Genomic DNA, 25169 nt, shown 5'->3' on the forward strand with positions numbered 1-25169 from the left:
TAGCTGCATCATATTAACGCTCATGGAGCCACTACAAGACCAAAACGCGGCGATATGCGCGCTGTAAACTGTCGCTCGTGGAGCCATGATTTTACTGCTTTACTGCCGCCGTAATTTTACTGCTACTGCTAGCGACAATCTGTCGCTCGTGGAGCCATAGCCTAATATTACCGATAGTACCTATAGATATTACGATACTACCTAATATTCTTAGTATTACTGTAGCAGCTAACCGATTATTATCCCGTAATAAAAGGGTGTTTCAAAAGGGTATTGCGTAGGGTGTGAATAGGATAGTCCTTTTGCATAATTTTGTTCTCAAAGTCAAAAGTGAAAGTGAAAACTTGAGAATCGTCAGTCGAGCTTATATTTGTTAAGTATTTTGACTTTAAAATGACGAGAATAACTACACTCGCTCGCTACTTGGATTAAACCTTACAAAGAGTTTGTGGCAAAATTGTAAGTACTAAATATTTGATACTTTTATATATTTATTATTTCATTTAAAATACTTTATTCATGGCATAAATTCATCTTCTAACGATGCTACAACCTTTTGCGGGTTTTTCCTGCTTAACAGCGTTCTTCTATTCTGTCTTGTCGGATACTTTTCTTTGCCGCTGCTTGAAGTTCATGGCTTTAAGATCTTCCTCTACTTCGTTTATCCACCTTTAACGGGGCATTCCTCTTGTCATATTTCCTTAAAGTTTTTATCTCAAGATTGCTTTTATAGCTCGATTATATGGCACTTTTTCTAAGTGGACAATAGTTTAGTCTTTGTTACTTTACAAATCTAACGATATCTGCGCCCTGCATTAATTCATCCAGCTCATAGTTATATAAACAAGCATCTGGAAACAAGGTTTTTTATATCGCCAAATTGGAAAAGATATTCAAATATGGAAAAAAATATAAAGTAATATTATTTTATCCCATTAAAAAATTACAAAACTTCATACTCAATATATGTCACATATGATCAGATAATATTGGTACAAGACCAGGACGACCTAGAGATATGACAAGGAAACAGAAAGAAATATAATATTTACAAGTTTTTTATCAAATTTGGTGTATGGTAGTTTCTAGATATAATAATGAAAATATTTTGACAGACATGCCACCTTCGTTCATATCGGAATTAACCAGTTAGACCAAGGAACCACTAGAATTCTAGATAAAATTTGTAAAAAGTAATACTTTAGGTTAGGTAGGTTAAAACTTCTTCATATTTTTTGAGTTATTCATGTTCAAATATTAACTGTTCAAAGTTTATAGCTCATTAATTTTTAAACATAATGTCTTAAAAACTTTTGCATACAAATAATGGGTAACCTTCTTTTAGAAATTTATATCGAAATCGAATTGGTAAGTACAGAGTGATCCCAAATTATCCCTCATTTCTTTAAACTTCGATTAGATAAACTTACCTAAAGATGTAAAATACTCAAATTAGTAGGTATATTCTTTTTATTTCAAAACGATATTTAATTATTTAGTTTTCCAATAGAAAGAGTGCTAGTAACCTTAGATGCTTATTTGGTTTGTATGGAAATAAAATATTTTAAAAACATGCCAAAACGAGTTTATTTGGAAGAAGTTATACATCGAGTTATGCATGACATGAATCAAATACAAGACTCCCCGCAATTAGTTCTACCTATTGCATTTACAACACTGTAGCCTGATTTCAAAGATGGCCAACTCCATTTTTTTGAAAATTCAGATATTGACGAATTCTTGTGTAAAATAACATGGAGAATCCAAATCTAAATAGTTTTGATGTGTGTCAAAAATGGCCAGAACAATGTTAAAAACTGCATTTGAATACTACCCTTGGTTACAAAATCGGCCAGCTCTCAAATATGCTGGTGACAAAAACAGACATCTCCACAAAGCACCAATCAGATGGCTTCATTCTGTCACGTGACCTCACCGCCTCAGGTGAAACAGAAGACAGCAGTGAACTGAGCTTTTCTGGTGTGTTGTGACTGGCATTGTTTTATTGTTTAGTATTTTAATGTTTTACTAATATATTAAAAAGATATTACTGTAACTATAACTTCACATTTTTATTTTTCTTTAACTTATGTTGGAATAAAATAAGTTCCCTGGCATAAAACAGTTTGTATTTTGGTTTTGAATTCAATGTTTGTTTTAGGTACAGTTCAAAGGGATTACCTGGTGCTCCTTCATGTGTCCACAGAGGGAAGAAAAATTGCAGTTTATTGAAGATGCAAGATATAAATAGGTTTCATAGTGCAATAACCAGACCAGGAGACGGATCAACACATACTAAAGGCGTAACCTACCAATATTTTTTTTTTTTATTAGAAAAAGATGTCGCATCCACCAAAAGGTTATTAGCGACGGAACAAAATATAAATAACAAAGTTAAACACCTACAGATTATACAAAATGTTTATGGATCTAAGATAATTCACTATATTGTCACAGGAACAGTTTTGACCTAAAGCCTGTGGTAGAGCGAGTGGATCTTGTAGCGCTGTCTTTCTTGGTCATATTTACTGCAAATTGTTAAAAAGTGTTCGACTGTTAATCGGACGTTACACTGATCACATATAGGTGGATTTTTCTTTGTGAAAAGGTAGGAGTGCGTTAATCTGGTATGTCCTAGACGTAAACGCGCAACCGTAATTTGTTCTCGTTTATTGCGCGACGATGGAAACCACTGAGACACATTATTTTTGATTTTATTTAAATTGGAATTAGTTTGAGACCACCCATTTTGCCACAAACACAACACTTTTTAAAATAAGCTTTTAAGTCACTGGAAACACACTTGTCTATCGGCTCCGACAAATCACTTAAAATTGCCTCTCGTGCAATCCTGTCAGCTTCTTCATTTCCTGTTATTCCGACGTGTGAGGGAACCTCACACCTGAGAGTTAGATGATACTGAACGATTGTCTACAGAAGAGTCACTATCTAAGTCAGAAATCTCTTTCCCTAAATGGTTGTGTAGTTTCTTTTGAAGTTTTGTAAACTTGCTTTTTGTAGATCTATCATTTGCATATTGATAGCTGCTTTGTAAAAGATGGAGTAAACCAGCCATATCAGTTGTAAATTTTTTTACGACGCTAATAGTGTCGGGGGAGCCTTGGACATTATCAATCAGTAAGGACAATTGGTGAAAATTTAAAACGAATGGTGGGGTATGATTATCAATGAAATTTTCAAGAGTTTCCCGTGTAGATTGGACTTTAGATGAGCGTGTTTTTTTTGGTTTAGAGAGTTTGGGTTTTGCAAACAGATTTTCTGATGAAATTGCTGAATCTGAAGGAGGCGTGTCGATCTCACCAATACTGCGTTTTATGGAAGAACTTGCGTTTTCGCAATTGCTATTAGAGTTTTCACTTAGATGATGTGGCTTTATTAGATTTGGAAGTACTGGAGCGAACTCATTGGTAGTGACAGAAGTCGAGCTTGTAGTTTTATTTGTAAGATTGTTTGAAATGGTTGTTTCAAAAAATTGTGGTGATGTATCAGTTTTATTAAAATTTTCTGCAGTTGTATCTAATGGAAAAGGAGCTGATAGATTGGAAAATATTGCTTTCGAAGTTTGTGAAAACGGTATTGCCGCTGAAGGAGGTTGATTAAAAGTGTTGCTATGAGTAGGAGTATTAGTAGTTTCTTTGTCGTGGAGATTTGTAGGTGTAGGTGATATGCTCGGATTTGATAATGGATAACTTGATGACTGCTGGGTGTTTGGTACCTTGTGTAGTATACTTGTTGAAGCTGTTGGATTTGGTACTTCATTGTTTGACTCAATATGAGTTGATTCCGTTACTGAACTGGTTTTGCATTGGGATGATATGTGTCCTGCATTTTTGCAAATAAAGCAGGTGAGTGTACCTTGTGACAAAAATATGCGGTAAGGTGTTTGGTCGAAATTTATTAGAATAGAATCTGGAATTGGTGATGTTATAGGGCTTATATAAACTTGCCTCCGAAAGCTCAATATGTGACTATATTCGGGAAGAGTCGAGCTAATTTTCAGAAATGTTATTGGGGAAATAAGCTTTAAACCGATATTCTGTAATTCTTCAACTAATACTTGATGATGAATTGACCGGCAGACTCCAGACAAGACTAGTCTTTCTGCTGGAGAGACAAGTCTTTGTGCTGTTACAACTTCGCCGAGTACTTCTATAGAGCCATGTTGTGTCATGAAGTTATCTACTACGGTTTTGTTTGCCAAATACATGCAGATTCTATTATGAGATAATCTAGATGAAAAAATAATATTTTTTGGGTTGATGATTGTACCCAAAGGAATGAGATAATCCTGCAGTTTAGCATTATCGATACAACTAAATACAATTGCTTGGTACTTACTCGGAAAAGAATGTGAAGCGGCTGAAGCATAACTGTTTGTGATATTCGAACGTTGATTTACTGAACTGGTTAGATCGGAAGGTGTGTTTACATTGTGTGAAGTCATTTTAAGCTGCGGTGGCGAAGGCCTTACTCCGACTCTGGTAAATGAAAAACCAATCGCATGCTACTATAAGCTACTTAGAGCAGCTAACCTCACAAAATGATTGTACGGTAGTGTATATTTATTATTTGACGTTTTCTTTTCACAATAATAAAATAATAATTACGTATAGATGACTTACGTAGTAGTATCTAGTAGATAAACACTTTAATTTTAAAAAACTATTTAATAAAACCACTTGTTTTTATTAAAAACTAGGAGTACGATATCAGTACAACTTAACCGTACCTTGCCAAGGCCGGTCCCCACCTACCAATATTGTATTGAAACAATAGCAGGAAATAGATTAGAGATATATAGTAACACGTTTATTAATGTATTGTGAATCACAAAACACAGAGTTGAAGGTGTTTTCACAAGATTTAAAAAAGACGGATGTCTCATCCTCGTTGAAACTCGAGGTGGTTATAGAAAGGCTAACACATAGAAAAAAAAATTGATTCTGTAATACATTTTGTAAATCAGTTTAAATCACATTACAGTAGAGTGAGGAGTACTTGTATTTATCTTTATTCCACCCTGTCCATTTCTAAAATGTGGAAGATGTACGAAGCATCAGTTGTTGATAAATTTTAAGTTAAAGAGTCGTTTTTTCGACACATATTCGTAACTAGGTCCAAAGTTAGCTTTAAAAGGCCTTCGACAGACGTGTGTTCAACCAGTCTTCAATAAAAAGAAAAAATTAAAGTTGAAAAAAATGGGCCAATATTGCAAACGCTTAAAGCAGAGTACACTGTTCACACTACTCGTGCTAAAGGGTTTGTTAACCTTTTAAAAAAAGATGAACGTAATGTTGTTATAATTTCGTACGACATGCAAAAAAATATGACTTTGCCAAAGCTCCCAGATCAGAGTGTGTACTATTCAAGACAGTTTTACTGCTATAATCTGACGATAGTTTCTGGATGTTCTACTGGAACCGAAGCTTTACGCAAAGAAAATGTATCAATTTACTTTTGGGCCGAACATGAAATAAAAAAGTTTTTAAATGAAGTAGCCTCTGCAGTATTTCAAGAACTTGAGTGCTCTGGTTACTTTAAAGGAAAAAACACCTTAAGGCTGGTAGCTGATCCATGTCCAGGCCAAACAAGAATAGTATTGTATTAACGATGTGCATTGCTTTGCTGTGATAGAATTTTTGGTGGCATAGAACGAAGTGTAAAGAAAAGAGATACAATTGTTCAACTTGAAGAGTATCATTCAGAGTTTAGTACGAATAACACAGTCAAACTTTAAGGAAAAGACTGGACCAACCAAGATTGGAAGTCAGAAGCTAAAAACTATCTTAAAGACTCAACAAATCTTTATTTTAAAATTTAACAAGTCAAAAATTTAATTCTGACCAAGAAACAAAAGTCAGTAACTATCAGTGGCAAACAAAACTAAAGTTTCCCAATTATTTCAAGTTTGAGTGTCATGAGAGCAGGGAAAAAAGTGTGGAATATAAACCCAACTGAACTTACGCTTGGAGTCAAAGTGAATGCGTTTAAAATTAAAGACGTGAGCGTTTTATTACAAAAACATTGTTGTGAAAAATGGAATGAAATGGAAATTGTGAAATGGTATCACGAAGTGATAAACAATAATGAAATAATGCCTGAAAATCCAGTTCCTGAATGTGAGTGCATAAATAATGCAGACTGTGATGAAGTCATGGAAGGCAACCAAGTTGTAATGTACTTTTGATTCAGAATTATTGTAATATTCAGATATTGTCTACCGATCAAGCAGGTATCTAAAGAAATTTTGATGTTAGTGTATTGATCGGGTTTTTAAATTGTATTGACAAATATTGTATTAGCCCAATAAATTTTTAATATTTTTAACACATATTACAACTTCTTTTATTTTCACCAAAAAAATCTTCAGTGTAAGGCAAGCCCTGATGCATTGCTACTGATATTTTACTGCTGACTTAAGATATCAGCGGCACCATCAGCAATATTTTTGGTGACAAAAACGACTATCTCCACACGTTAGCTACAACTACGGCCAACTCCATATTTCAACGATAAATATCCCTTTAACTACAGTAAAAAGCAGAAATATTATTATTCCAAGATGCTCTGGAAATAATTACCTATTAATCAACAAAAAAAATTCAACAGTACTAATTGTGTGGAGTTGGCCATCTTTGAAACCAGGCTACAGAACAGTAAACAGACCGCAATTATGAAGATTCTTAGTTTATGTCTGAGAAAAACTTAATTCTCTTTAGTGTCAAATAAACGAGAAGTTTATTTAATAACGGAATTAATCAATGTCCTTACAATATGTTAAAAGGTGTTTACGCAGCAAAATAAAGACACAACAGATGAATTAACAGCTGAATTAGCAGACTGCCACAACTACACAACGAAGCAAATGCTTTCATTTTACAAGCGTTAATAAAAAACTAAAAATTCCGTTAAATAAAGAACTTGTAAGCCCACTGTTCTAGCACCAAACTGAACCGCTATTCCAATATTCGGGAAAAACCAAAAAAACTCCAAACTAAACTCAACTGAAAGCTATTACCCCAAATCCAAAATAATGTTTATTGTATTGACTTTATATTCTTTCTTCCTCCAACGACTAAAATAAAATCAAAGAAGCTCTCATTAGCTTTATTCAGAGTTGATAAACAACAAGGCGGTTAGGACAAGAAAAACTAGTCAGAAGATGATAATTAGTGAAGGTTTCGTACACTTTTTGTGACCTTGGAAAATTAATCGAAAACTATGTATTTAAAAAAATGTTGGGAATTTACTATGAATATTTCACTGAAGAACTAAAATTTAACTTATCACGAATATATTATAGGCAAATAGTAATGAAGGATCTCCTTACATTACCGAATTGCTTGGATATTGATGAGAACGTGTACTTAGGAGAATTTCTAACAGAAAGAATTCTGAACGTGATTTGACTAATATAATTAAGGTAAAATTATTGAATAAATGATTTTAATATGAAACTAATAATGGTTAAAAAAAAAATGATGTACTTTAATTAAAATGAAACTCACCCAACGCAACAATATTTCAACAATTGAACCAAAATCTTCTTTTTCCAAAACTTCTAATATAAAAAAAAAACGCCTTCTTTAACTTAATATCACCTCAGAATAACTTAAATTTCTTTTCTGATAACTTGAGCCATGTGGCGTTGGTCGTTGAAAGATCACTCTTCTGACCCGTTCGAAGGTTGGATATAAAGTGAGCTCTTCCACTTTTAAAATCGTCGGCTTCCGTCAGTTCCAAGTTAAGCGGAAGCGGCGGTAAGCAGTTTGACCAATTGATAAACAATTGATAATACGATTACATGTATATTTGGTTGCATACTTTACAGGCAGAATTAAGTTATTTTAAATTTCTCAGTAACGATAAAGTAATCTTATCGTTACATTCCCCCTTTACTTGGAGAAAAAAAATTGACCTAAGAACAATTTTTTTTTTCTCTGTGTAACTATGATATTCAAGACCAATCATATACTGTGGGATCCATCACAGACGTGAACAAAATAGCCAATAATATAGCGTGTCCAGGACACCACACTAGCACATATTAAATGCACAGAATCTTCCATCCGTGACTGACATTCTAAAACCCAAAATTGTTCAAGTTGATTAAGTAGATTTAAATAAACCCCAAATTATTGTCAACAAGAACACTAAACCAATCATATACATGAATACAAAACTTGCTAATATATAACCGAATATACCAAATAACTTCCACACATTTGCATTTAACTCGACCGATTATACTTAACCACAGATTATGAGTCATGCAAGAGGGGTAGTTCTAATATACAATATACTAAATATGACACAAGCACTCATGCCCACAAGTTATAGTATGTTTATTAAAACCTTATACTAAATAACTAATAAAAATACAAATCTTCAAAATAATTGACGAATGGGATGAACGATACAAAATTGATCCATCCATGGACATCAGATTTATTTTAGAGCATATCCAAGGTGAAGCAATCAGTAGATTTCGTAACCAATTCGCAATAAACCAAAATATGGACCGTAATATAAAACCACACTAGATATAAGAGTTACTGAGGAAAAATGATCGTAGCATGCATTTTATCCTAAATTGATCCGACAATGGACAACAGATTTATATTGGCATATCCAATGTGAAACAATCAGGCAAATTCATGGGTCATCACCACAACCTAATAATCATTATACTCTATAGATGCTAAATATTTGGTACCATGAAACTGAACCATTGGAACGAAATAACAGACTAAGTGTCTGCAGCATATGTGAATTGATCTGATTCCAGTCATGAGTAGATAGGTATAATAAGGGATACTTAGTCAGTATACAACATAATCAAGAATCTACTAACGACTCAACCTGACTAGGCCGAACATCCGGAAGAATCCCAAATCATCTTCCTAGGACTCCCTTTCGTGTCATTGAAGGTTACCAAATTCCAGACCACATTGTATCCCTATCAAGTTCCACAACCTACGATGGATTACACCCCAAATTAAGCTCATCATCTGTTATGCATCAGATTCAAGATAAGATCTACACAAGAATGACAAACTTATTTTAGTAAGGTATTCCAACACAAATATTAGTAATATATGAACTAATAGATGAACCGTTGAGTTTCACATATAAGAGTAATACAACAGGAAGAAAGTGTACCAAATTAAAGAACTGACATAACGAAATGGAGTTAACTAATTCTGGAATTCTCTAACTATAGCTGTAGCTACAACAGATTTATAAGAATAGCCAGAAAAAGGCAACCAAATATCACTAAATCATCGCTAATACAATACCTCAAGACATCATAAATGGATAACTCTTATAAATATTCAATCAAAGAAGTACTAGAGAACAAGGAAGTCAATTTCTTAAGAAACTGCAGATTAGGGTATGTTCACTAGTTACTTGTATCTATATAACAGAACATTGATCCTGACTCCTAATTACATATAAAAACAAAATGAGTTCCCAGGAAAGCTGATGCTAAACACAATATTCAATTGTTGAATACAAAAGATATATTCTAATAAGGCTGAGATCTAAGAGGTTACCATTTGTATCAGTACAACTAGATAATAAAGCTACAAAGGGTAGACAATATATGTATAATAGAAGTGAAATTAAAATTAAGACTATGTTTCAACAGAATAATACTTCTGAATTGTAATACTAGAATGTTTAGTACATCCTTCAATAATGATGATGATGATTAAACATTCTATCATAGAGATTCAGCATTTAAATTGATTAAGGTCTGATAGATATAACCAGGCAATTGTGAGCCCTGAAATCTGCTTCCTATCAGGTGCGCACTATTGATAGTAACACAAGTTTCGAACCCACGTATTTGCATAGCCATGCGAGGCAAACCAATTTCATAAGAAATGTTAGATACAAAAAAAAAAACAAAAGGTTACATAATAATTCGGCGTAACTTTTATCTCAACTAATTTCATTGAATTTTTAACGAATGAAGTCTAACTTAGGAATCACACTGTATACTAAAATTGTATTATCTAAAACAAATGACGCGATAACTTCTTTAGACCAAATGCTAACTAATGTATCAAAGAATATTACTAAGTATTTTAATAATTTTCCTGTAGGAACTACCAAAAACAACCTCAGGATCAAATAAACAAAATCTAAACATATACATGTATTTATGTATACCAATATGCAGCAATGACACATATAAACATAATAAGGTACGAAGAGTTGACAGTTCTACACCAGTTTGATTTACCAAAAAAAAATTTGCTGTACCTACTTCAATATTATAACTAATAACAACAAAGCTAAATTTAGTAAGGGAAGCTAAAACTATTATATAATAGATAAACCATATTGTCTATCTGGTGACTAAAATCAAAATCAAATCATTTACCTATTCATTAAAAAAATCAAGTATTACCAAAATTTAGAAAGAGGAATTAACCTAATCAATCCTGTCAGGTTAATCTTCTTCTGACGATGAAGAGTCTAAGTCATTGACAGTGTTATCTGGTAATAAGTCCTTTATATGAAATCGACCAAGACGTTTGTTGGACAAACTATCTTTCAATTCATATATTAAAGGAGATATTACTTTACTGACAATACATGGGACGTATTTTTGACAAAATTTGGCAGAAACAGCATCACCTTTACTAGACTTAACAAAATTACGTTTTAATACCCGATCACCAACAAAGAATCGCAAATCTCTTTTCCTCAAGTTATACTGACCCTGTGACTTAAGGTAAGAAGTTTTTAATTTCTTCCTGATGTCTGCAAATATTGGAGGTAGAGTCTGTATATCATCTAAACGATGAAGTTTATCTGATATTTGAGGTAGATTTGTGGAATTTCCTGAAACTAAACCAAAATAATCACCAGATAAGGCAACATTTCGACCAAAATTTAAATAAGCTGGGGAACACTGCGTAACTTCATGGACAGAAGTTCTTATGGCTTGAGCTATGGAGTGAATATATTGATCCCAAGCTCTGTGGTCTTGGTATGTATATGATCTTAGGGCTGTAACAATACTGCGGTTTACACGCTCACTATGATTAGCTTGCGGATGGTACGCAGCGTTATAAAAGATCTTCTGAACTTTGTATTTAGTTAGAAGGTCTTTAAAAGCCTTAGCTACAAATTGAGGACCATTGTCACAAGAGACAATTTGGGGAACACCAAATAACAAAAAGACTTGCTCCTCCAAATATTTCACAATGGCAGGAACTGTGGCATTACGAAGAGGAAAAACTAATGGAAATTTAGTGAAGTAATCCACGACCACCAAACAATAGGTATTGCCCTTATAACTACGAGGGTATGGTCCAATTAAATCCATAGATACCATCTGCCATGGGAAGTCAATGTTCCTAAAAGAACCCATTAATCCAGCTTGTGGCTTATTACTTGGCTTGCATGTAGCGCAAACTTTGCATCTAGAAATATATTTCTTAATACAGTTGCGCATACCAGGCCAATAATATAGCTCCGCTATCCTACTAAATGTTTTAAAGGAACCAAAGTGACCAGATGTCACATTATCATGAAAAGTACGAAGAATTTCATCCCTATTTGCGGTTGGGACGACAATTTTCCAATCCGACATATTAGTCAAGGCTTCAATTGGACTAACAACATGTTTATATAGGATATTATGTTCCACTTTAAAATCAGGGTACTGACCAGGATTCTGAGTAACATTCTCCAACATTTTATGGTACCACGCATCCGGAACTAAAGTGGATACGTCAAGAAGATTGACATCAAATGTTCGAGACAAAGCATCAGCTACTACAACACCATTTGCCTTACGGTGGACAATGTTATAGTCAAACGCTGATAACTTACAAATCCAGCGGGACAACCGTTGGGACGGGTTACGCATAGAATGCATCCACAACAACGAACTATGGTCAGTGATCAAAGTACACTTACGACCTTCTAAATAATACCTGAAGGCCTCCAAGCCATGAATTATAGCAAGGAGTTCCCGCTCAGTAGTGGAGTAATTTTTCTGGGCCTTATTGAGCTTCTTACTAGTGTACGCTATGGGGTGCTCAGAACCATCTTTCATCTGAAAGAGGACACCACCTGAAGCAGTATTAGAACAATCTGTCATGAGGTAAAAGTGTTCACTGAAATCAGGAGAAGTCATGACAGGAGCACTGGTAAGAGCTTCTTTAATACGATGAAAAGCATCATCAGCCTCAGGATTCCAGGTAATAGTCTGACCCTTTTTCCTATTCTTAAGGAGGTCAGTAAGAGGTGATAATAAAGTGGAATAAGAACGTACAAACCTTCGATAGTACCCACACATACCCAAGATCCTACGTAACTGAGTAATTGTTTTAGGTATGGGGAAGTCCTTGATAGCGGTTACCTTGTCAGGATCTGTCCTCAAACCTTGACTATCAACAACATATCCCAGGAATTTGAGATTAGGACGACAAAAATTACATTTATCCAAGTTGACAGTGAGATTAGTCTCTTTAAGGCGTGAAAATAACTTCTCTAATATTTCAATATGCGAAGTAAAATCAGGAGTAACAACTAAAATATCATCTAAATAATAAAATACAAATGGTTCAAGTTGTGGACCAATAACTAAGTCCATTAAACGACACATCGTCTGAGGAGCTGAAACTAGACCAAAAGGCATCGTGACAAATTGAAATAAACCTTTACCACTAACAGCGAAAGCAGTATATTTCTTACTCTCTTCACTCAAAGGAATTTGTAAGAAGGCCTTGGATAAGTCAATGGAAGAGATGTATTTCGCATTCTGGAGTTTGCTTAATATAACATCTATTCGAGGGATAGGATAAGCGTCCCTATTCGATGTGATACTGTTTAATTTACGACCATCAAAACAAATTCTGAATGATCCATCCTTCTTCTTTGTAAGCCACAGAGGACTACAATATGAAGAGGTAGAAGGTTCGATAATGTTTAAGGAGAGCATTGAATCGTTTTTTTTACCTAAATCTGCTTGCCATGCTTGAGGTATGGGATATTGATACTGTCTGAAAGGAGTTGAAGTTTGGCCTAATTTATCTTTAGACGAAATAGACGAAAATTTAGAGATAATATCCTCTAACTGTTTTTGTTCCATTCCAGACAAATTAGAAAATTCACGAATAACACTTACAGTTGATAAATTAAAGGAAGAAATAGAGAACGAAAAGTCCGAACAATTTAATGTGCTATTAAATGCATTTAAAAAATCCATGCCAAGAATTATAGAATTTTGCACGGAAGGTATAATATAAAAGGTAATAGTTTTGCGAATATTTGCAACTAAAATTTCAGTTTCAAATTTACCTGTGATCGACTGAATGGTACCATCTGCAGTAGAGACTTGCAGGGAAGAAATAGGTATAATATTAATATTAGTGTTTTCTAACAATTGTAATGAATAGGAACCTATTAAAGAAATGTTAGAGCCACTATCTAATAGAGCCAAACAAGAATGTCCTAATATCTTAATTTCAAGATAAGGTCGGTTATCATTATGTTTTCTGACTAATAAAGAATTAATATCAAAATCTAAAATATTATATTGGCCATCCAAATTATAAAATGGTACTAACTTAGACATATTATCATTGCCAACAAATTTACAAACTGGTGTAGAAAATGGAACTGTTTCCCTGTGCTGATTATGTTCATTACTAAAATTATGACTTACGACTGGTGAAGATAATCTAAGGTCAAGCAAACAGCTCGAGTTAACCGCAGAGTGGTTGACAGTTACTTTTTTGCTTGCTTTGGATTTTGTTTGTTGTGCTTTGGTTGGTGAGTGTTTTTCTTTTCTTGAGCGGGTGATTTCGAAGTGCTGGGGAGTATTGGACCTGTGGTTTTGTTTACTGTTGTGTTTGTAGTCCCTGATGGGGTTGTAGACTGAGGAACGCTCAGGGGACGAGCCTCTGTCCGCTCGTTTCCCGAACACTTAAAACAGTTACGTTTGAGTGTATTGTCTCTACCACAACCGTGACAGAAAACACGTGTACGAGGTGTCACGCACTCATAAAATGCATGGCCAGGCTCACGACAATTCCAACAAGTCAAAGACGAATTCACCACAGATACATTCTGTGTATGAGTTTTGGGTTGCCAAGAACGATTTCTAGAGAAACTTAAGTTAAATGAAGGACCAGAAGTAGGTCGAGACGTCCTTGCAGAAGAAGAAGACCAAGATAGAGTTTCCTCTAAACGTTTACACTTCTCCGTGATATCCTCGATACTCTGAATGTCCATTAAAGCTAATTGCTGATGGTAAAAAGGCAACAGACACTTAAGAATGATCTTTATTTTGGCAAAGTCGGATAGAGGAGTCTCAAGTCGACTACACATGCCCAAAATGGTGTTAATAAACATAGTGACAGGTTCGTTTGGCTTTTGTTTACGGTTTTTGATTTCATCTAGGAGATCATCTTGGAAAGAATAAGGCAGAAAATCAGATTTTAATTTCTGAGCCAACTCAGACCAAGTGGAAAAGCTATGACGGTTGTTCATAAACCAAGTAAACGCAGGACCTGTAAATAATTCAGCAGAAGCTGCAAAAAGATCATCCTCACTCACACCTCTTGAAATACGAAGACATTCCACTCTCTCCAAAAAGGTAATGACTTCATCATGATGACCTTGACCAGAAAACAAAATTCCCCACTTATGTACCTGAATTGGTTTAGGGTGTGAAAACGAATTAGCTGCATGAACAGAAGAGATAGGAGTGGAAGTGGCTGCCGGATTTACTCGAGAATCAAGTTCACCTTCTAAACTAAGAATTCTAATGGAAATAGAGCGCTTGAAAATTTGTTGCTCCTCATCTGAGCAAGATAGTAAATGTGCACGACCAGAGATATGAGTAAGACGAGAAATTAACCTGGAATACATGCTATCATGGACAGTCCCTCTAAAATCGGAAATCCTCTGAGCCAGGTCCTCCAACGTCTGGTTTATCTCCTGTTGTTGTTCCAGAAAAGGAATATCTACAGAAGAAATTTGTCGAAAGCTCCTATTTCCTTGCTCTTGTTTCAAGGCACCGCGCAATAATTGGTGTTTTTTCTCAACCTTGGTAGACTCTTCAAAGGGAATTCCCCTTATCCTCAGCTCATAATCCACTTCCTTAACTAATAAATGCTCAGCCTTAAAGGTACACATGATGAAAGAGAGGAAGAAAAAAAAAAATATCACCAACAAACCAAAATCAACAATGTGTTTAACCAAATGTAATTAATAAAGGTGTACCTATACCTTTAAATATAAATATATTTTAAAATAATTTAAAGTTGGTTTGAGAGATCAAATGACAATAAGTAAATTGAACTTATTTTTATATATAGTATGCAATAATTGACCAAAAAAAAATATATATTATATAGTGTGATCGCACCTAAACAAAACCACTATTGGCAAATAACAATGTAAATAGTAATACAATAAATTATTCAATATTTCTCAACAAATGTACAGGTATCACTAACCCGATCAAACCAGAAATGTCAAACCAATATAATTATGAAAAATATTATACTAAATGAAGGTTTACAATTAGTTATTAATTTAAAGTTAACAAAACCACCAACACAGCAATATAAGACACTATTCAATATTTCTGAGATACTGTAGCAAAGAACACTGGATCTAAATAACTATAAAATATGCAAAAATAGACAAACAAACTAGAAACAGTTTAAAAAAAGAGACAAATGAATTAAGGAATACTATCTTACTGAAAATCTGGGCCCCACGTTGGGCGCCACTGTAACAAAATTATATTTCTCCACTTTGGGCGCTACTGTAACAAATATAGTAGGCAGATCTCTTGGGACTATGTCCCTGATGTTATAAGATCTGTAGAGTAGTGTGAAGATAAGTTTGAAACTAAATTAAAATAAGAGTTGAAACTGAATGCAGTTAGGCTAGCTGGGTATGCTTGAGACTGGCCAGTTGATACTCAAGGTAGGGTTAGGCCTATTTGCATGCCCTGAGAAAACAGTAAAGAATAGAAAAGATGTATATTAACTAAGGAAATATAAGAATAACCAAAACGAACTAAGGGTAAGTACTGACAACAGGAATATATGAGAGAAGAATGATTTGGGCGCCAGGGAAGATGTTTACTGGACTCTTAGTCTAACAAACACTTCACCTAGTGACTTTATTGCTGCTGCTAACTATGTTTTCTGTAACTAGATATAACTTTATTAAAAAAAAAGGTTGTTTAATAAAACAGATTATTACTTATAACCCAATTTAATAATAATAAAATAGAAAAACCTGTAAACCGTAATATACAATTTAACTTAAATACCCTATCATACAAAAAACCTATTGATCCCTATTTACAATATATTTACACACTCTAATATGCTAGAAAAGTAGGAACTTTTATTATGAAGTTTTATTCATGAATTAAAACAAAATTTACTACAACCAACCTATTTATATATATTAAAACAATTATTACCCTTCCCTATATTTAACACAATGTATCAGTTCGACAATTTCTAAGTTGATTCCAATCAGATAACCTGTAAATATATTTCAATTGGTCTGTTCAGAAAGGAACAGATCCAAGATGAATCAGTGACGTTACCAGTAGGGCTGTAAAAATACAAAATGGACCTTTGTGCACAAATGACCTTACAAAGTGTATTAAAATCCACCCCTACCCTGTTATTACTAATACATATATATATATTTAAAATATTTAATGACACAAAAAAAAATAAGCAAATGATGTTAAGAAAAAAAAATTGAATGTAAGATATATAATGATACGCAAATATGATTTATGAAAATTGACTAGGATTATTTTTAAGTTTTGGTTCGTTCACTCACTAAAGTTTAAACAATATTTAAGTAACTTATTTTTACGATATTACCAAACAGTAAAAAAAAAACCTGTCTACTCTCAAGCCGAGAAGGTTCTTCTTCCGGACGCCTTACGCCGCCGGGACTCGTCCGGGTGAAAGCTGTAAGCCCACTGTTCTAGCACCAAACTGAACCGCTATTCCAATATTCGGGAAAAACCAAAAAAACTCCAAACTAAACTCAACTGAAAGCTATTACCCCAAATCCAAAATAATGTTTATTGTATTGACTTTATATTCTTTCTTCCTCCAACGACTAAAATAAAATCAAAGAAGCTCTCATTAGCTTTATTCAGAGTTGATAAACAACAAGGCGGTTAGGACAAGAAAAACTAGTCAGAAGATGATAATTAGTGAAGGTTTCGTACACTTTTTGTGACCTTGGAAAATTAATCGAAAACTATGTATTTAAAAAAATGTTGGGAATTTACTATGAATATTTCACTGAAGAACTAAAATTTAACTTATCACGAATATATTATAGGCAAATAGTAATGAAGGATCTCCTTACATTACCGAATTGCTTGGATATTGATGAGAACGTGTACTTAGGAGAATTTCTAACAGAAAGAATTCTGAACGTGATTTGACTAATATAATTAAGGTAAAATTATTGAATAAATGATTTTAATATGAAACTAATAATGGTTAAAAAAAAAATGATGTACTTTAATTAAAATGAAACTCACCCAACGCAACAATATTTCAACAATTGAACCAAAATCTTCTTTTTCCAAAACTTCTAATATAAAAAAAAACGCCTTCTTTAACTTAATATCACCTCAGAATAACTTAAATTTCTTTTCTGATAACTTGAGCCATGTGGCGTTGGTCGTTGAAAGATCACTCTTCTGACCCGTTCGAAGGTTGGATATAAAGTGAGCTCTTCCACTTTTAAAATCGTCGGCTTCCGTCAGTTCCAAGTTAAGCGGAAGCGGCGGTAAGCAGTTTGACCAATTGATAAACAATTGATAATACGATTACATGTATATTTGGTTGCATACTTTACAGGCAGAATTAAGTTATTTTAAATTTCTCAGTAACGATAAAGTAATCTTATCGTTACAAACTGAAATACAAAGTAAACGTTTAATTTGCATGGTATGGAACAGCAATAATAACACAGCTCAACAAGCTCAGACGGCCTTACAGTAACTATGATAGATCATTCTATTGTAGACTCAAAGCACCAATCCAATATAATATACGTTCGTATAAGAAAACGAGCAAATGCGGGTTCTGATCACTACTGCATGGAAAGTAGGGTAAGGGCCAGAATTTTAAACGTTCAATTGTTCATGTTCAATATTTTTTAATACTTTAACGCCACAATGCATAGTAAAAAAAAGTTATGTTAGCCAAAATATTAAACACATTGAAAGGATTAGTCTATGCATTTTTAATAGTTATGCTTTAGTTTAAGTACAAAATCTTACATTTTTATTCTTTTTTAAAATTATTTTAAGTGGGAAGCACGTGTGCATCTCGTGGCTACAAATAACTTTTGGATTCCTGGAGCCATGTTATGCACACTTGTTTCTTGTATGAGACAAGAATAAACCTGCCGTAGCTTGCTAATTTTATACATTATAGTCTCTAGATGAATGCATTACGTGTTGCTTATTAGTTAGTTGTTGGTAGGCGAGGTTGTGGTGTGTCTTATCAATTCCCAATATGTCGTATGAAAATGAGCAGAAGCGTTTGCAAAAGCTAGTGGAAGAATTTATTTCAGACGAAGATAGTGATGACTGTGTTCGAGATAAAAATTTTGAATTAGATACTGATGACGAAATAAGTAGTTCTTTATCAAATCAAGCTATTCCGGAAAGCAAAACATCAAAAATGCAAAGTAATTTACAAAAATTACCTTCAACATCACAAAATTCAAGAACAGTAGACGATATTATTGAAAATGTTATTTCCCAATATCGACTGCCAGATGATGAAACGTCTTCAGAAAATGATGACATTGCGATTGATGATAACACACCTTTAATATGGAACAATGTAGATGGTCAAAACTTGAAAATATTACACTCAGTGTTCAAGACTCAGGTATCAAAGCGGAGTTTTTGGAGATGTATGATAAAACTACCCTTAACTATTTTTAACTATTTGTAAATGACGATATTATTGAGTCGATTGTGTAAGAAACTAACCGATACACACATCGGAAGTTGAATATAGGTGGTCACGATCCAAAAGCTAGAATTCATAAGTGGGTTAGCTAATAAATTATTACAGAATGACGGTATTAGATTTTTGTTTTGATAAAGTGCAGCAACAACCGTTGATACGTATTTCGACCTCCTTAAGTCTCTTCAGAACGGTATAGCCACTGCTCTGAACCAAAACAAAAATCTTTCCCGTCCTAGACAATAGTTATTAAAATAACTATATACAGACGTAACTACGCCATCTAAAAACAAAAAGAGAAATCAAACGATTTCTACTTAGCGAAACCGAATTCAAATCTTAACCACTGTGTTTCCTAAAATTTGCGAAACAAACAGCTGGATGAATTAATCGGCAAGGGAATCTAAAATTGCATTCCACAAGCCGTTCATCCTAGTCAAAATTCGTAGTGAATTCAGTTTCTCGTACTTCCAACGAAGTAAATAACAAAACAGAATGACGGTATTAGATTTTTGTTTTGATAAAGTGCAGCAACAACCGTTGATACGTATTTCGACCTCCTTAAGTCTCTTCAGAACGGTATAGCCACTGCTCTGAACCAAAACAAAAATCTTTCCCGTCCTAGACAATAGTTATTAAAATAACTATATACAGACGTAACCACGCCATCTAAAAACAAAAAGAGAAATCAAACGATTTCTACTTAGCGAAACCGAATTCAAATCTTAACCACTGTGTTTCCTAAAATTTGCGAAACAAACAGCTGGATGAATTAATCGGCAAGGGAATCTAAAATTGCATTCCACAAGCCGTTCATCCTAGTCAAAATTCGTAGTGAATTCAGTTTCTCGTACTTCCAACGAAGTAAATAACAAAACAGAATGACGGTATTAGATTTTTGTTTTGATAAAGTGCAGCAACAACCGTTGATACGTATTTCGACCTCCTTAAGTCTCTTCAGAACGGTATAGCCACTGCTCTGAACCAAAACAAAAATCTTTCCCGTCCTAGACAATAGTTATTAAAATAACTATATACAGACGTAACTACGCCATCTAAAAACAAAAAGAGAAATCAAACGATTTCTACTTAGCGAAACCGAATTCAAATCTTAACCACTGTGTTTCCTAAAATTCGCCAAGTAGAAATCGTTTGATTTCTCTTTTTGTTTTTAGATGGCGTAGTTACGTCTGTATATAGTTATTTTAATAACTATTGTCTAGGACGGGAAAGATTTTTGTTTTGGTTCAGAGCAGTGGCTATACCGTTCTGAAGAGACTTAAGGAGGTCGAAATACGTATCAACGGTTGTTGCTACACTTTATCAAAACAAAAATCTAATACCGTCATTCTGTTTTGTTATTTACTTCGTTGGAAGTACGAGAAACTGAATTCACTACGAATTTTGACTAGGATAAACGGCTTGTGGAATGCAATTTTAGATTCCCTTGCCGATTAATTCATCCAGCTGTTTGTTTCGCAAATTTTAGGAAACACAGTGGTTAAGATTTGAATTCGGTTTCGCTAAGTAGAAATCGTTTGATTTCTCTTTTTGTTAATAAATTATTAGATGTTGGACGTACTATATACACAGACAATTTTTATACTAGCGTTAAATTGGCACATATGTTGCTAAACAAAAATACAAATTTGGTGGGAACTTTGAGGTAAACCAGAAAACTTAGATGTGACAGGTGCAAAATTAAAAAAAGAGGAGATTATTGGGATGGAGAGTAATACAGGTGCAGTAGTAACTAAGCGAAAGGATAAACGCGAAGTACTTATGCTGAGTACAAAGCATACTGCTGAGACGGTAGACGTCCATCAAATATAGGTATATTTGAAAAGCCAGTTTCTGTTGTCTAGTAGATTTCTCTAGACTAACTAATTCAGAGCAACAGATGCCACATGCTGAAGGTCACCATATAGAGGAAATCCAAAGTTCAGCCAGAAGAAGATGTCACATGTTACGCTAAAAATTCAGCAGACAATGGTAGAAAATTTACACAGACTAAAACTCCCTTTTTTCGTTTCAGGTGCATTCAGTGCAATAAATTCTATTGTATCACGTGCTTTTGCGAGGTTCATTCATGTAATCTATAGACATTTGTATATACACAAGTATTATATTTTTTCATTTATTTCTTAACTAGAAACATGTATTGCTAATTCTAAAGGACATTTACTGATCTTTTGCAGTAAACAAACAGTTGTTTACGTTATATATAAATAAAACTTAGTTTCAAGCTACATAACGTATTGTTTTATTGCTAGACACTATGGTATAATTTCACTATTTGAGAGAGTGATTCATCGTTTAAAGGCGCAGAAATGCGGAAAGACGTATGAAAATCCAGTGACGTACACTCACTTTTATTTTAACGTTAATAATATTTTATTTTTGAAATATTAATGTTCGAAATAGGCTACAATATATTTATTTACAAGTTTTTACTGACGTTTTAATCTCTATATCCAAAGACCTCTTTCAAAGATATAAATGATAGTTATATTTATTTTATTTGTTTATTATTATATATTTTTATAATCTTATATTGTTTATTTTCTTTTCTTATCTTTAAAAACGGAATAGAGATCGAAACGACAGTGTATTAAACATGTAAATAGATATCTTGTGGCTTATTTCCAACGTTCTCCCTAAAAGTACAGAATACCACAAACAAGAAGCTATAGAAAAATAAATATATCTGTCATTTGTATGTTTGAAAACGGTCTCTTTATATAGATCGAAACGTCCGTAAATTAAACATTTGAATAAATATATTGTGGCTTATTTTCAACATTATGTCTAAAAATATAGAACGACAAGCGAAAAGGCATAGAAAATAAATATTACTATCATTTGTATAATTGAAAACGGTCTCTGGATATACAGATCGAAACGTCAATAAATAAACATATGAATAAATATTTTGTGGCTCATTCCCTACATTCCCCTAAAAATACAGAATGCCACAAACAAAAAGCTATAAAAAACAAGTAATTTTACAGAAAGTTTACTGATACCAAACGGCTGTCGCGGAAGTTAAGCTAAAATTGACGTGACCCGTCCTTAAAGGGTTACACAATGAAATTTTTTTAAAACAAATTTTAAGACAGTTTCCACACCACCCCAGAGGTATGTCTTGTGGCGCGTCACTTTTTTTAAATGGGTGTTCGCCAAGAGCCATATTGTCGTATTAAATAAAATGAACAAAACACTTAAACAGTATAAAACAAAACAAAATAAAATCCTATTAAACAAAATAAAATTCTATAAAAACAAAATAAAAATAATGTTTGATGTAACAAAACATTGTATTATTCTATTTAAACACAAACACTATACACACTTACTATGTTCTTTTCGTTTTTTTTTGTTTTTGGTTTTTTTTATTGCTGATGTTTTTATTAAACTATTAGAAAATATTATTCGCTGTCTAAATCTGAAGATGCAGTGCTGCTATCGCTGTCATTATCTTCACCACCTGGTGTAATTATAATTGGCTCTAGTAAAACTTCGATGTAAGTGTCAAGTTCCCACATACGATGTTCTTCTTTAATTATGTGGCCTATACATTTAGCCCGTTTCTCTGGAGTTACATGAACTGGATTGCTTGAATCAAAATTTTCTTAAGTCCGTTTAATTTGAACGTTTTGTTATTGCGTGCTACTTCCCCTTTCACTTGCTCCCAGATAAGTTCAATGGGATTAAGTTCGCAGTAATAAGGTGGTAGACGCAGAACTTTGACACCATAATCTTTTGAGCAGCTAAATTTTGAGCATTGCTTCTTCGTATGCAATTCCCTTTTCTGTAAGCCATTCTTGAATCCTCCCTTTCAATTTCTTTTAAAATCACCTGTTTTTTCGACTCAAATTGAAGAAAACCATCATCAAGAAACCCTGTATCACTTTCTATATGGGTGATGATTAAACGCCGTCCCTTTCCTGATAAAGCTTTTAATCCTGTAGATCAGCTTTCTATAAATGCTTCGCGTTTACTTTTGACATTTAAATCTTGAAAAACTTTTCCAACTGTATGACCTTCGTTAATCCAGGTTTCATACAAATAACATATTTTGGGTCCAGTGTTTCGAATTTTGCGTATTTCTTCTAAATATTTTCTTCTCCACACAATAATTTTATTTTTTTTTCTAATAGCATACTTTTTCTGTTGAGTTTTACATATCGAAAGTTCATTTCGCGAATGGTCCTGATTAAGACTCTATGAGATATCTTGGGTAAGGAGTCATCGTTTTCGAGCTCTTGAGAAATATTTTTCAGTGTTGGAATTTCACTCCAAAAATAAAATGAATGAATTTTTCGACGTATAATATTCCTTGTCGCGTCATCCAAAACAATGCTTTTCCTACCTCTAGTTTCACCTTTTTCTTGCTTTTTATTTTCCGATGTATTTTTAAGTACACGATAAATACAGCTAACGGATACTTTTGTTAAACTGCTACAAATGTCGACCGCTTGGCTAACATTTAATGCCATTTTTCTGCCGACCATTCCTTCATAAACGTTTCGTATTTGGAATCAACATCAGAATTTTTTACTCACAGAATATAACTAAAAATTTACTATAAAACGACAAACTATAACACTCGTATTATCAATAACACGTTTTATCAATAACACAAACTTATCGCATAAAATATATTCACAAAATGCAACACATGCCCTACCCTCAGAAACGCCAATGTAAATGAACTATTGTTTATAGGCACTTGCTCGACAAAAACTAGTTTTACGGCTTTCTGTGGGTCGGAATTGAAACGGAGTTCCGTCGCAAATTCCAAAGTTGCCAAACAATTGAAAAATATTGTTTTAAAATATCGATTTTTATTTTATAAATTTAAATATGTAACGAAAGGGAACATATAAATAAAAATTTTTTAATTACAATTTTTTGCTTAATTTTTACTATTGAAAAAATCATGTTTTTTGGTATTTTTATGACGGTAATAATCGCTGCGTGAAAGAATACAGGTTTTGTATGACCATAATTACTACTTGTGAACAAGAATTGGCTACACTGTACGACAACTCCTGGTCAGTTTTTCTATAGAGAAGCACAAATAAATATACTACTTATATATTGTGTAATTTCTTATGAGAAAACGCAAATTGCAATTGAGAAAACGGGTAGTTTTCGAGGGCCGCTGTGTACATTTAAATTTCAAGATATTCAGCGTTTTAACGATAAATCACTCTCCAAAATAGTGAAATTCCACTATAGTATACTAAAAATGCAGGCTTAATATATGAAAGAGTTCGTGAGGCTACTGAGAAACTTTATTACAAATAAATGAATGGATATTGTGAAGCACGATTGTATCACGCAGCTTGAAATACACTAAGGGTATGAGACGCAATGGTGCTGCTTGTGGCGTCAGTGAGTTTGGTGTATGGGATCCACATTTGCTTTTCGTGGCGTTTAACGTGTTTTAATATACATTCATAATAAAAAAGTGACATTCTTTGTTTCTGATCTTTCTTTATTTATTTGAATTGATATTTATGTCAAAAATGGGGGTTATGCTCATGATACTTAAAAGTTTTAACATATCAGTATTCTCCTTCTTTTTGGTGATTATTCGTTTAAAATATTGAATAGTCACTACTTCAGTACTAAAGTAATATAAAGATTCATAATATGGATAACAATTAAACAAATCTGCTAAGTAGTTTATAGATCGCACAAGAAATAAATCTTTATTGCTGTTTATCTTAATATGTATAAATGTGACATTCCTTGTTTGTCCCCTATACTCTTCGTTTGTTTTAAGTGAAAAATATATCAGCATATTTAAAGTAAAATTAGTTTGTGCAAACCTGCAAAAATAAAATGACCTGTTTGACTTTTTGCATCAATGCTAAATCCTAAAAATTATTAGGGATGGTCTAATTAGCACTATCACCATTAAATATTAAATAGTCGCCAGTTTTAAACTGCTCATAAAAATTTTAAAACATCTAAGAACAAATTGAACAATAAAAAATCTTGTACACAACAATGTATCACATGACATGTGACCTCTTTTAAAATAATTTTAATCGAAAAATCATCGTAATAAATAATCTGGTCACAAACGAAACGGTTTTCTACAATACTATAAATATT

This window comes from Diabrotica undecimpunctata, chromosome 9, assembly GCF_040954645.1.
Source record: "Diabrotica undecimpunctata isolate CICGRU chromosome 9, icDiaUnde3, whole genome shotgun sequence".
In the NCBI taxonomy this organism is placed as follows: Eukaryota; Metazoa; Arthropoda; class Insecta; order Coleoptera; family Chrysomelidae; genus Diabrotica; species Diabrotica undecimpunctata.